At 34.1% G+C, this 13656-nt stretch overlaps 1 long non-coding RNA gene across 1 annotated transcript; it reads left to right on the forward strand.

Moving 5' to 3' along the window:
* Positions 1-10471: 10471 nt before the first annotated feature.
* On the forward strand, positions 10472-12435 carry LOC128032510 (uncharacterized). Its single transcript, XR_008188778.1, has 3 exons — positions 10472-10513; positions 10978-11064; positions 11858-12435. It is a non-coding gene; the product is annotated as an uncharacterized LOC128032510 (long non-coding RNA).
* The last annotated feature ends 1221 nt before the right edge of the window (positions 12436-13656 follow it).

Raw genomic sequence — 13656 nt, forward strand, 5'->3', positions numbered from 1 at the left:
TTATGCTATATTGGTCCGTCACATCCCAAATATCGAATTAGTAGAAATTAGATTAATGAACTAAGAATAATCACCTCATGCTTTTAAATAAAAGTTGTAGGAATTATGTTAAAGTGAATTACTCTATTGTAGTGGTTAAGCATTGAATATTCGTTTTAGAGGTCTTGTGTTGAAATCCTTTCATTTGAAATTTTTGTTATTTTTATTCCAATCTTTGACTTAGAACATCTTATTTATCTTTAATTTATGGGGTTTTATTTTTTGATAAAAATGAGTCTGTTGATTTAGTGGTAAGATTTTAGCTTACCTAGAGGTCTAGTATTTGAATCTTGTGCATGCAAAGTGAAACTATTTTTGCTTTTGTTTTGTGCCGTTGACCATGTGGTCAGAATTTGAGTTAAATTTAAATTCTGAAAAATCTGATGGGTCGGGATTTAGCGAGATCGAGATATGGGTAGTTTTTTTTAAAAAAATCTTTTTGAAATTATCCCCAAAATCTCTCTCTCTCCCCACTCATTTTCATTTCTGTTTTTAGGTTAGACATTTCTTTTTCTTTATTCTCAAAATTTTCTTCTCTTTTCTTTACTCTCCTACCTTTTGTTTTATCTTTATGTCATCGTTGTTTTGGTGATTACGCCTCTCAGATTTTGTATTCGATCTTGTGCTGTTGTCAATCCACTGATTTTGGTTTGGGTTTTGGTTGTTTGGAAGTTTCTCTATTGCAATATCAAAATTCTGGTGTAAGTAAAACTTATTCGTGTGGTTAGGATGGTTGAATGTTAATTATCGTTTATCGTTTAGCCATGACTTTGAGAAGTGGAAAAATTTTGTAACCCCTTCCTTAAATTGGTGGATCTTTAAGCTTTGGGCATTAATTTACAATTGGTGAAATTTTCATTTTTCTTTTTTTTTTGGTTATTGGGAGTTTAATTTCACAAGTATTGTGAAAATGTGGTGGCTTATGAGCTGCTAGGGTGTTTTGGTCAATTTAGCCCGGACAGGTAACCTGACACGAATATACTTAGCTTAAACGAGCAACTGGTGTGATGTAGATACTTGTGTATTCAAGTCCATTTACTAGGTTTCATAGGGCAAAACTAATTATATGAGACGAGAAACAAAATCGAGATAAGCAGAACTTAATGTTCAAATGGAAAAAAATGATGAATTAAATATGAGCAATGTATTTGAATGAAACGTGTGTGATGGAATTATCCCTTGAATGAGTATGAATTTAAATTTGTTATGAACTAGCATATTGATCATTTATAGCATCCTATGGTTTGATTGCGGTATAATACTCACCTTTTTCATATAGTGAATTGTCATGTTTTGCTAAACTATGCCAACATTGGTAGCCTAATGTATTCAATTGAAAGCTAAGTTAATTTTTTTGTTTAATGCCTATGAACTTACTAAGCATCTTATATGCTTACCTAGTTTGTTTTTCCTTTTCCTTGTAGATCATTACCTTGCGGAACATGTTAAGCCGGACTAACTCAAAGCTCACGCTATCCTATCATTGAATCAGTAGATGTTTAATCATTTTGAACTTAGGGTTATGACATGTATATAGGTATCTTGGTACATACTTTAATGTTTTAAAGTTTTGATGAGTTGAACATGGAAATGAATTTAACTTGTGAAGATTTTGTATGTGTTTCATGGCAATGTTTGATGTTTTGAGGAGGTGATATATGTACCTACTTGAAATTGATATGTTTGGTTGTCATGCTTGAGCTAAGTATTAGTATAGAACTAATATGGTTCATATCAATGTTATGAGGGTTATGATGAATGAATTGAACTAATATGTAATTGAAATGGAATGACATATTTCAATGTGGTATGGCATATTTGAAGGTTGGTATTTGAATGTTTGAACAAATTGATATGTCTTGATTTGTTTTAAATTAAGTAGATGTAGTAATTGAATGATAAGACATTATAGTCCATGTGTATTGTATGATTTGGCTAGAAATATGGTTAGAATGTGTATATTAGTTAATGTAACACCCCTATCGACCTTATCACCGAATTCAGGTACGGGCGTTACAACTGAATCGGTCATTGTATATACTTAGAACTTAGTAAATTTTAAAATTAGATTGTATTACCTATTTATTTAAGAACCTTCACAACAGAGATAATAAATTTTAAATAAAAAATCACTGTTTCAACTCCAGACTCTAAGGGAACTTTTTGGTTACAACATATTCGCCCCATTGGTGAAGTCTCTAAAGGTATCCCCCTCACTATGTGCATGACACCTTCTCAACGGAACTCCTTGATCCCACACGGTCTGACTTGGTCCTTCCTCGATTTCTTTATCCCGCGAATGCTGCAATCATAGTTCAAAACTCTTGTAAGTTCGAATGGATTTAGTGAGTTTCTACATTATACGAAAACATACACCACCTTGTAGGGGTTTAAACAAATAATTCTAAAATACAAAAAGAATCTTGCTCGTTTGGGGAAATTTTTGTCAATCTGACCTGGCGATTTCTGACTTATCTCCGAACTTATCCTTTGATTGATAGGTCATTAAGCAATCATTCCCTGAACCATACTAATTCAATGGTTCTTTGAACGATTCCTCATATATGCAAACTCTACCTTTCCTTTACTTATATCCTTTCTTTTAACCCTACCCTAGGGTGGTTTCTTCTTCCCACCATTTAACTATAAAAGGGATCATTCTGGTTATGTTTGCCTCGACAAATATTTCGCATATAATTAGCTCTTGGCGAACTTTTTATTATTATTGTAGTCCTGAAAATCTCACTAACATATTAGCCTCTAGGTTAACTAACGAGAACCTGCACCACTCTAGTGGACTAAGTCCCAATTGGGTTAAATAGTTATGAGATTACCTCTTTGTAACCCATCTTACTCACTTTACCTTACTATTATACGTAACACTCCCATGTGCTATAGGCCGCTTTGGCCTACTGTACTCAATTGACTGTCATCTGAGTGACCATCTATGTAACAGCCCGGTTTAGACCCCAGTTGGAACAGTGGTTTCGGGACCATAATCTAAAGTTAAAATATTTATTTTAATATTTTATTATGGTTTACAGTATGATAGAATTATTGTGTGAAAATTTCATTAAGAAATTTTACCGTTTAGAGGCTTAATTCGGTAAAAGGACTAAATCGCGTAAAGTGTAAAATTTATGTTCTATTAGCTAAAGGTATTAAATAGCTATAGAAACTTAAATTTAAAGTCCTTATGTGGTAAATATACCATTTCTATGTTAGTGGATGTTAATGGTTTGACATAAATGAAATTTTGAATTATTTTTAAGGTTAAATTGGTAAATGGTTAATAAATGTCATAATAATTATAATAAAGCCAAAATATCATCTTCATTAATTCATCCACCACCGAAAATGCTTGAAAAAAACAGCCATGGATGACGCTACATTCGGCCAAGCTTTGAAGATTAATTGGTGAGTGGTTTTTACTCGGTTTTCAATAATTTTTACGTTTTTGAGATCGTTGCTTCAAATACTAGTAGACCATGCCTTAATTTTCGGATTTAATGAAGAATTTGAGATTTTCCATTGATATAGCTTAATGTTTTTGTGGTTTGATGATGAAATATAAATTTTTGTTGATAGACTATTATATTTAATTAATTGATTTTTGATAAAAATATGTGTTAAGAACTAAATTGAGAAATTTGTAAATTGAGAGGTCAAAATGTGAAGTAAATGAAATTAATGGGCTGCTAGGGATTTAAGGTAAATTCGGCCGAACATGGGTTTGATGAGATTTTGTGTATTTTGTGTTATTTTGAATTAGGGACTAAATTGTGAAAATGTGAAATGTTTGGGGCTAAAATTCAAAATACCCAAATTATGTGTTCTTAGATGAAATTGAATAAAATTTTGAATAATTAAGTTAATTTTGATATTTATTAGATTGGAAAAAAAAGCGGAATTCGGATCTAAATCGAGGAAAAATCAAAGTATCGGATTAGTTGAATTAATTTGTCGTTACTGCGAACGAGGTAAGTTCGTAGTCCCCAAACTCGAACTTTATAAATTATTTTAATTAATCTAGTTGCTACTTGATGCCTTAATATATATATATATATATCCCTAATGTAATTGTTAATTAAATGAATGAAAGTTTATGGAGGTATAAGTTAATTTAATTGAATAGAGGTTCATGGAATGTGACATTATGGAATAACTTAATGTATGATTAGTAGATAATTGGAGTGAAAGTGTTATTAAATTATGAAATTTGATATTGAATTGTTCGAGAAGCAGAATATATGAATACGAGAAAGTTTAGATAACATGAAGACGCCAGAAAAGTTCCGTACGAACCCTAGGAATGGTATAGGATACATATGTTATGACATAGGATTCTGAGATATGATTTCATGTAAGACCACGTCTGGGATGTTGGCATCAACTTGTGTTTACGTGTAAGACCACGTCTGGGACGTTGGCATCGACTTGTGTTTACGTGTAAGACCACATCTGGGATGTTGGCATCGACTTGTGTTTACGTGTAAGACCACGTCTGGAACGTTGGCATCGACTTGTGTTTACGTGTAAGACCATGTCTGGAACACTGGCATCGTATTTGATTCGTGTAAGACCCTGTCTGGGACAGTGTAATTGATATAAGATTACATGTAAGACCACGTCTGGGACGTTGGCATTGTACGATATTTCTGTTTATCTGAGTATCATTATTAATTCCAAACGGTTTAACGGGCGTTCCGAAAAATAAGTGAATAAATGAATGACATTCTGATTCAGGTACGTTGAAATAGATACAATATTTGGTATTAAAAGGTAAGTATATATGTGCAAAGAATGTTATGTAATGTGTATGCAAATGGATTGTGAATATGTACATATGGAGCATGAACAAATGAATAAGATATGATTTAAAAAAGTGACATATGTGAATTGTCGATATTATATGAATGAAAGATGAATTTGGATATAAGTGATGATATGTGAATCATATGAAAAGATATGTGATTAAATATATTATTTCTCATAATGTGCTTAATTAGTTACATGAAAATGAGACTTGAATGTTATATGAGAATCGAAATGAATAAACTTGTAAAAGTTAAAGTCAGTGAGTAAGTAAGTATATTATTAAATGGTGATGATTGGTATGATATCATGATATAAACTTGAGATAATTTGTGTTTTGACGTTTGAGATAGCATTGTATGCTTATGGCATTGTAATAAATTTATATGTTATATTAAGTTTATTAAGATTTGAGCTTACTAAGCTTTCAAAGCTTACTCTGTGTGTTTTTCCTATGTTATAGAGTTTCGGAGACTTGCTCGGGTTTGAAGTCGTGGGAGATCTCATCACACTATCCAGTATTTGTTTCGGTAAATAAATATTTTAAGATTTGGTTATGTGGCGTGTATAGGCTAGTTTTGATATATTTGGTTTTGAAATTTGTATAAGTATATAGCCATGCGAAAATGACTTGTTCAAGATGCAAATGTTAGTAACTATATTTGGTCATGTTATAAACTTAATTGAGAGGTATGATTTATGGTAAATATGTTGTGATGTTGGTTATACGATTTAGTAATGAGGAGTGGTAAGTAGGGTATATATATTTGGCTTATTAATTAACTCATTTTGGTAGCATGAAAGTGGTAATAATATGGTTTGGTAAAAGGGCCATTTGAATAGCTATAAATGACATATTGTTTTGATGTTAAGATATGAGATAATATGTTTAGCTTATAGATTGAGTGATGGAAATGTTATGATTTATTGAGTTAAATTTGATAACCAAAAGGTTGTTTATTTAAGTTGTTGGACATTTGAGATATGAATACCTATGCCTATTTAATGTTTGCTTATAGTTCGTTTTAAAAGGTTAAATCGTTGATTCAATGAATGGTTATAAAATGTGTTATATATAAGTAGTTATATGTTTGGCTCGGTTTTGAATGACAACGAATGTATATGATCTAATTGATATGGAAGTTAAATTGGAGGATTGATTATTGAAATTATTAATTGGTTGTGTATATGAAATATAGGCATGATAATTGCATGCTAATTAGGTATGTGGTTCATGTGTGTGATTGAATATAACATGTTAGATATGTTATTTAGCTTGCAAATTAGATATTTTATGACTTGGCATTTGACTTGAAAATAGTTAAGTTTGATTTAGTAAAATGTACATAAGGTTATAATTTTTAAAATACTATGATTTGGTAATTGAATTTTTATAATTATGAATCATGTACAAATCGGTTTTGATATTTGATTGCTTGGATTGAAAGTTTTGAATTAGCAAACGTAATTGAAATGGTTAGATATTGAATTATAATTCGTATAAGAGAATATTCGATAAAGCATGATTTGTGTGGTTAGATATATGATTCAAATAGATGCTTTTGACTTGTATGAATAAGAGGTTGGTTTATTAATTTATTTCAGAAAATTTTATAAAGGAGAATACATTATTAGGCGTTTGAATTGTAAAGAATGTCCAATCTAAACTGTGTATTGTTTGGTAATACCTCGTAACCCTAGTCTAGCGATGGACACGGGTTAGGGGTGTTACAATCTAAGTTTCCAATTTTCTCTTATACGCTAGTTTCCCATGGAACTAGCCATTTGGCTAATACTTGCTCAATAGTTTCCCTTAAAGAGGAATAGTCTTGACAGACATATCTGTGACTTGGTACCCCTTATTAGTACCTTTCTCCCGCATACCAACTTTTCTGGCAACCTTAATGGTGGATTCTTACTTGCGATCCTTGAATACATCTTTCTTGCTTGTCTTTACCCTAGTATGTGTCTTGTTGGGTTACAACCCATATGCCCTTCTGGCTTTTTTGATCATTGCATTGGTGGACTATTTCCTTTTCTACTTCATTTTTCCTTATTCAACGGATTCCCCAATTATATCCTGGCTCACTATCGTTTCCCATTACTTACATTTTTCTTTCACCCATTTTCCATGTTTGTAAGATTTCCCCCGATTATTGTCCTGATTATCCACCTGTATTTATTTTCCTAGAGGACTCTCTTATGTTGCCATAGTCGTGTTATGGTCTTACTTAATATAATCCCACGTTTAACGTCCTAGCGGACTACCCTGAGTTTAGTGTCCTGACAAATTTCACCTGTTGCCATAGCTGAGATATAGTCTTACTCGTTAGGTTCCATATTTAAAGTCCTAGTGAACTACCCCGTGTTTACTATCTTGACAGACTCTATTGGTCGTCATAGTTAGCTATGGTCTTATACCTCGTAATCCTCGTATTTACTGTCCTGACGAACTCTATTGGTTGCCATAGTTGAGCTATGGTTATACACCTTGTAATCCCCAAATAACCTTATTGCCATCGCGGCGTCGCTCCTTAGAGCTTACTGATTGTCGTTGTGGTGTTGCTCTACGAAACTTAATAGCCGTCAATATCGTCTTATCTCATATCAACCTTGATGCTCGAACACCAAAGTGTCCCCCAGAGCTTCGCCTATTACGGTTTTCTCCTAGCAATCCCGGATGGTGGAATCGTAATGGAATTTCAATTTCTTTTTTCCATATTCCTCCACCCATTCCTCCACTTATCATCCTAATATTGATGCTCGAACACTGTAGTGTCCCCTCTGCAAGGCTCGGAGCTTCGTTTATCACGATTTTCACTTAGCAATACCGTATTGCGGTATTTAAAAGAACCACCCTTTTTCCCATCCTAACTTCATCTAGCTTGTCGATGATTCCCTTCCATATTTCATAGACATTACATGCAAATTCATAAATTATGAGACACCATGTAATCCCCAAATGACCTTATCGCTGTCGCGACGTCGCTCCTTAGAGCTTACTAATTGTCGTTGTGGTGTTGCTCTACGAAACTTAATAGCCGTCAATATCGTCTTATCTCATATCAACCTTGATGCTCAAACACCAAAGTGTCCCCAAGAGCTTCGCCCATTACGGTTTGCTCCTAGCAATCCCAGATGGTGGAATCGTAATGGAATTTCAATTTCTTTTTTCCATATTCCTTCTCCTATTCCTCCACTTATCATTCTAATATTGATGCTCGAACACTGTAGTATCCCCTCTACAAGGCTTGGAGCTTCGTTTATCACGATTTGCACTCAGCAATACTGTATTGCGGTATTTAACAGAACCACCTTTTTTCCCATCCTAACTTCATCTAGCTTGTCGATGATTCCCTTCCATATTTTAGAGACATTACATGCAAATTCATAAACTACGATACACCTTGTAATCCCCAAATGACCTTATCGTCGTTGCGGCGTCGCTCCTTAGAGCTTACTAATTGTCGTTGTGGTGTTGCTCTACGAAACTTAATAGCCGTCAATTTCGTCTTATCTCATATCAACCTTGATGCTCGAACACCAAAGTGTCCCCCTGAGTTTTGCCCATTACGGTTTGCTCCTATCAATCCCGGATGGTGGAATCGTAATAGAATTTCAATTTCTTTTTTCCATATTCCTCCGCCTATTCCTCCACTTATCATCCTAATATTGATGCTCGAACACTGTAGTGTCCCCTCTGCAAGGCTCGAAGCTTCGTTTATCATGGTTTGCACTCAGCAATACCGTATTGCTGTATTTAACAGAACCACCCTTTTTCCCATCCTAACTTCATCTAGCTTGTCGATGATTCCCTTCCATATTTCATAGACATTACATACTAATTCATAAACTACGATACAATGGCAGATACTTATAACTTACTCATTCTTAAACAACCAAGCATTCTCAGGCAACAGAGATCATGGATTGTCATGGAATTCATTTTAGAATTGACACATACTCATGTGTTTAGCAAAGCATCCAAAGAATGAATATAGAAACTCACCTGATGCTTTTTTGCCTTATCAACGTAACTTTTTCAAATGCTAGAGCTTCCATTCTCCTAGTAGTTAAGCATGACAACCAAATCATGGGTTGAACTTAGTATTTTTAACTTAAACCTAAGTTTTCCAAAAACATGCAGAATTCCTAAAATGGTTATGAAAACCTTTAACTTTGTTTTCTAAATCTCATGTGTACAGAAGGACTAAAAACCTTACCAGCTTCAGAGATTCTCTACTTTTTTGACTCAAACCCCATGATTTTTGCTCTATGCAAAGCTTCTCATAACTATCTATTCTTGGAAGCAATCAAAGAAGAATATGGAGAAAAAAAGTGAAATAGAAAATGAGAAGAATTCTCTCCTCGGGAAGTCATGTCCTCGGCTATTTATAGCTATTCCTGCACGGTCTTCAGCCATGTAAAATATCTTCGTTTACAATTATTTTGTCTCCCACTAACGAACCAGCTGGTTTTAATCCAGCCAAACCAAACTTATATTTCAGCAACATCAAAAAATATTTCCTTGGGCATATTGAAAGATTATAGATGAAATGGTGGACAATCCAAGAGGATCCACATCTATAACATTAAAAGCTCCAACATTGTCTACTTGGGAGAGACCGATAATGGCAAATACGAGATTAGAATTGAAGATCTTTGATGGAACGAGTCATTTCGATATGTGGCAACGTGAGGTTCTAGATGCTCTTTCAGCAAGGTCTAGACATTACCATTGATGGAATGAAATAAGATGAAATAAGAGGTATGTTTTCTCGAAGGAGAATTCTGCGAATAAGTTGTGGTTGGCACTAGAAGAAATTTTTTGAAGAAAAACAGTAAGAATAAGCTCCACATGAAGAAAATGTTGTTTCAATTCACTTATGTTCTAGGTGACACTATGAATGATACCCAAACCCACCAATACTACCTTTGATAGGAATTAATATTACTTCTTTTACAATGGTGATGTCTTAATTGTCGTTTCTCCATTTCTAGTTGTTGCTTATTTTTCTTAGGACACATTATATTAGTATTCATCTAATTATTAGTAGAATTTTTAGTGTCACTCAACCATAAAAAGTTTTAAAATGGTCATATAACTATTCAGTTTTAACTTTTTTTATGACTAATTGGCTAACGGTGACTGTAATGGCCCAAATTTGAGGTTATCGGAACAGTGGTTTCGGGACCACAAATGTAATGGCCCAAATTTGAGGTTATCGGAACAGTGGTTTCGGGACCACAAATCCGATGAGAAAAATTTTATTTTTCTTATATTTTTATGGTCTACAATTTCACAAAATGATTTCGTGAAAATTTCGTTCGAAAATTTCGACGTTTGGGCACTCAATTTAGTCAAAAGGACTAAATTGTAAAAGTGCAAAAGTTGAGTTCTACATGTTAGAGGTGTCCAATTGTTATGAAAATTTAAATTGGAGGTCCTTATATGGTAATTATACCATTGGTAACTTGGTAGACAAAATGGACATGAGATAAGTGAAATAGAAAATTTTTAAGTTAGGGGCAATTTGGTAATCTAGTAATTAAAATGAATTAAAAGGAAAAAGATGACAAATTATGCTCATCTTCTTCATATGAACGAAATCAGCAAGGGGAAGCCATAGTTAGGGTTTTCAAGCTTCCAAGCTCCATAGTAAGTGATCCCAAACCCGCTTTTAATGTTCTTTACGTTTTGAGATCCCGATAGCTTAATTTAGCTTATTCTAGCAATAATTTAACCTAGGGTTTATATTTGGAAAAATACCCATAGGTGAAAAGTGTTTATTTTGATGTTTTATGATAGAACATGAAGCTAGAAATTATGTTAAACAACTTTTGCTAAGCGATTTTAAGTGAAAACGAGTAAAACGACATAATCGGTAAAAATACCTAATGTTCATAAGTACATGTTAGAGTGGGAATTTGATGTTTCCATAGAAGGGAAAAATGTTCAGAATGTTATAAAACATAAGAATAAGAGATGAAGTTTAATTTCCAAGCCTTGGGGCAAAAATGTAATTATGTAAAAGTTTAGGGCAAAATTGTAATTTTGAAAAGTTAGAGTCGAGGATGTTTTGATGAATGTGATTATTAAATAAGTTAAATTTACTATTTTAGATCAAGAAGTACGAAACTCGAGGTTAGACAAAGGGAAGAATAAAGTTGAAGACTAAGTTGGTGAATTTGGCTATAATTGGTACCGAGGTAAGTTTACGGTAAATAAATGCAATATTTCCATATTTATTATCAATGCTGTTATTTTCCAGCAACTATGAATTTATTTTATGAATTTATTTGATGATGATCTAAGCATGAAATGATAGAGAATTAAAATTTAAAAGTCCCGTTGATACATAAGGATGGTCTGGATACGAATGTCATGACATTTGGGTAAAGAGATCCCATGTAAGACCATGTCCGGGACATGGCATTGGCATCCTTAAGATCATAAGAGGTCCCTCAGAAGACCATGTGCAGGACATGGCATGGGCACCGAGACGAGAGGTCCCATGTAAGACCATGTCCAGGACATGGCGTTATACCGAGATGAGAGGTCCCTATAAGACCATGTCAGGACATGGCATGGGCACTAACATGAGAACATCCCATGTAAGACCATGTCCGGGACATGGCTTTGGCATGTTATTATCGAAGAGACCCGAGTATCCTTATTATTCCAATGTAGCTCAACGGGCTTGTAAATGAATCATGTTCATGAAAGTTCGGTTTAAAGCATAAATGGCAAGCTCGTGTAAGTTGTAAGACTTAAGAACTTATTATACTATCAATTGATGTTCAACGATGCAGCAAGGATTGAGTAAGTTATGCACACAAGTATTCTAAGTAAACAAGTAAGAGAACTAGTATGAGATTAACTAAAGAGTAAACTAGAGATATAGACATTGAGTTTAATTATTTAAGTTAAATATTGTTATTTATTTGCTAGTAAACTTACTAAGCTTTATGCTTACTTCTTTTATTTCTCTTTCTCTTATAGTATTGCAAAGCTACTTCAAGGATCCTAAAGAAGTCGGAGATCGTCCACACTATCAACCACAACTGCTCGGTATTTTATATCGAATCACGTTTGAGTTATGGCATGTATAGGGATTTAGTTTTTTTGTATGTTTGTAATGATGATTTTGCTAATGAGTGATGTGTAAGTATTTGATGATGTATGGTCATTAAAATGGTTAAGGATGAAGGTGTTTGTTGTTATGAAAGATTAGGTGATAAATTATGCATGGAAATCATGAAAGGATAAAATTTTGCAAAGAAACAGAATTCAGGCAGCACAGTGACGTGAATTTGAAAAATCACCCAAGATAGTATAAAATGAATTATAGGGTGAATGATATATGGAATTGAATCTTGTTGAGTCTATTTTCATAGAAAAATAACGGTGTAGAAAAAGGAAATTTATATTTTAAGATATGTGAATTTTCGTGAGACAGGGTCAGAACAGTTTTTGGAGTCCCCTGTTCTGAGTTTAGAAAATAATTACAAATTGTACAAAAATGGTTATGAGTTGAAATTTACATGCTTAGATTCCTTAATGAGTCTATTTTCTGTAGGAACAAGTGGTAATAGCATATGAAAATCCTATAACGAGAAAAGTTATTTTTAGTAACAAGAGGTCAGAATAGTCGAATGGTGAAACAGGGGAGACTTTAACTAATAAACTGTACTAATTGGCTGAACCAAAAATTCTAAAAATTTTATGGTGAGTAGATATATGAGTCTAGTTTCAGGGAAAATTTACGGAATTAAATTTCGAGTTCTCTAGCTCAAGTTATAATTAATTTAGTAACTGCTGCGCGATTGGACAGATTTGCTGTAAATAGTGAAATAAATTTTCAAACCTAGTTTTTATGCTCCGAATTGGTAAGATAAGCTAAGTAATGCCTCGTGCTCGACTCCGGAAACGGTCTCGGGTAAGGGGTGTTACATTTTGTTGGTATCAGAGCAGGTTTAGTCGATTCTCGGAAATATGCAGTATGAATAAGAGTCTACCTATACATGCCATACTTATATATTTTGATAGTGTGACGACTCCTGACGATTTTAAAATGTTTTCTTTTATAGTTATGGATCCTGAACGAGCTAGTACAGATGAAGTAGAGAGTAATGCACCTATTCCCTTGAAGGGACGGTGCCATCGATGTTAATGTTAGTGAAAGACCTGCATCGATAGACGGGGAGGAGGAGCTAGAGAAGCCTTCTTACAAGCCATGATCGATTGGTTTGCCGAGTTCGTCGCACGAATCGGCTATAAGACCTCCACCCCTCAAGAATCACAGGTTCCCCATGTAGCTTCCCCACTGCGGTATAGTTATCGGGAGAGACCACTGTTGATAAGATTAGGAAGCAAGGGTGAAGAATTTCGGGCTACCAAAGATGATGATGCGAAAAGCGACTCGGCTTGAGAATACAATCGTGGTTTTGAAGAATTATCTTGTACTCGGAAGAATGTATAAAGTGTGTTGTTTCACTTCTTCGAGATTCACTTACCATTGGTGGAAGACCCTCGTGTCAATAGTACCGAGTGAGAGGGTTACAGGATTTCTTTCAGGAGGAGTTTGAAAGAAGTACATCACCGAGATTTATAGATCGAAAAGGAAGGAGTTTCTTGAGCTAAAACAAGGTAAAATGTCGTGATTGAATATGAACGCGAATTTGTCGGACTTAGTAAGTATGCTCGGAATTTGTATCCACCAAGCCAACATGTGCAAGAGATTTGAAGATGGGCTTAATGATGACATCCGACTATCGGTGGGTGTATTGGAAATCGAGAGT

Source organism: Gossypium raimondii, chromosome 9 (assembly GCF_025698545.1).
Source record: "Gossypium raimondii isolate GPD5lz chromosome 9, ASM2569854v1, whole genome shotgun sequence".
Taxonomy (NCBI): domain Eukaryota; kingdom Viridiplantae; phylum Streptophyta; class Magnoliopsida; order Malvales; family Malvaceae; genus Gossypium; species Gossypium raimondii.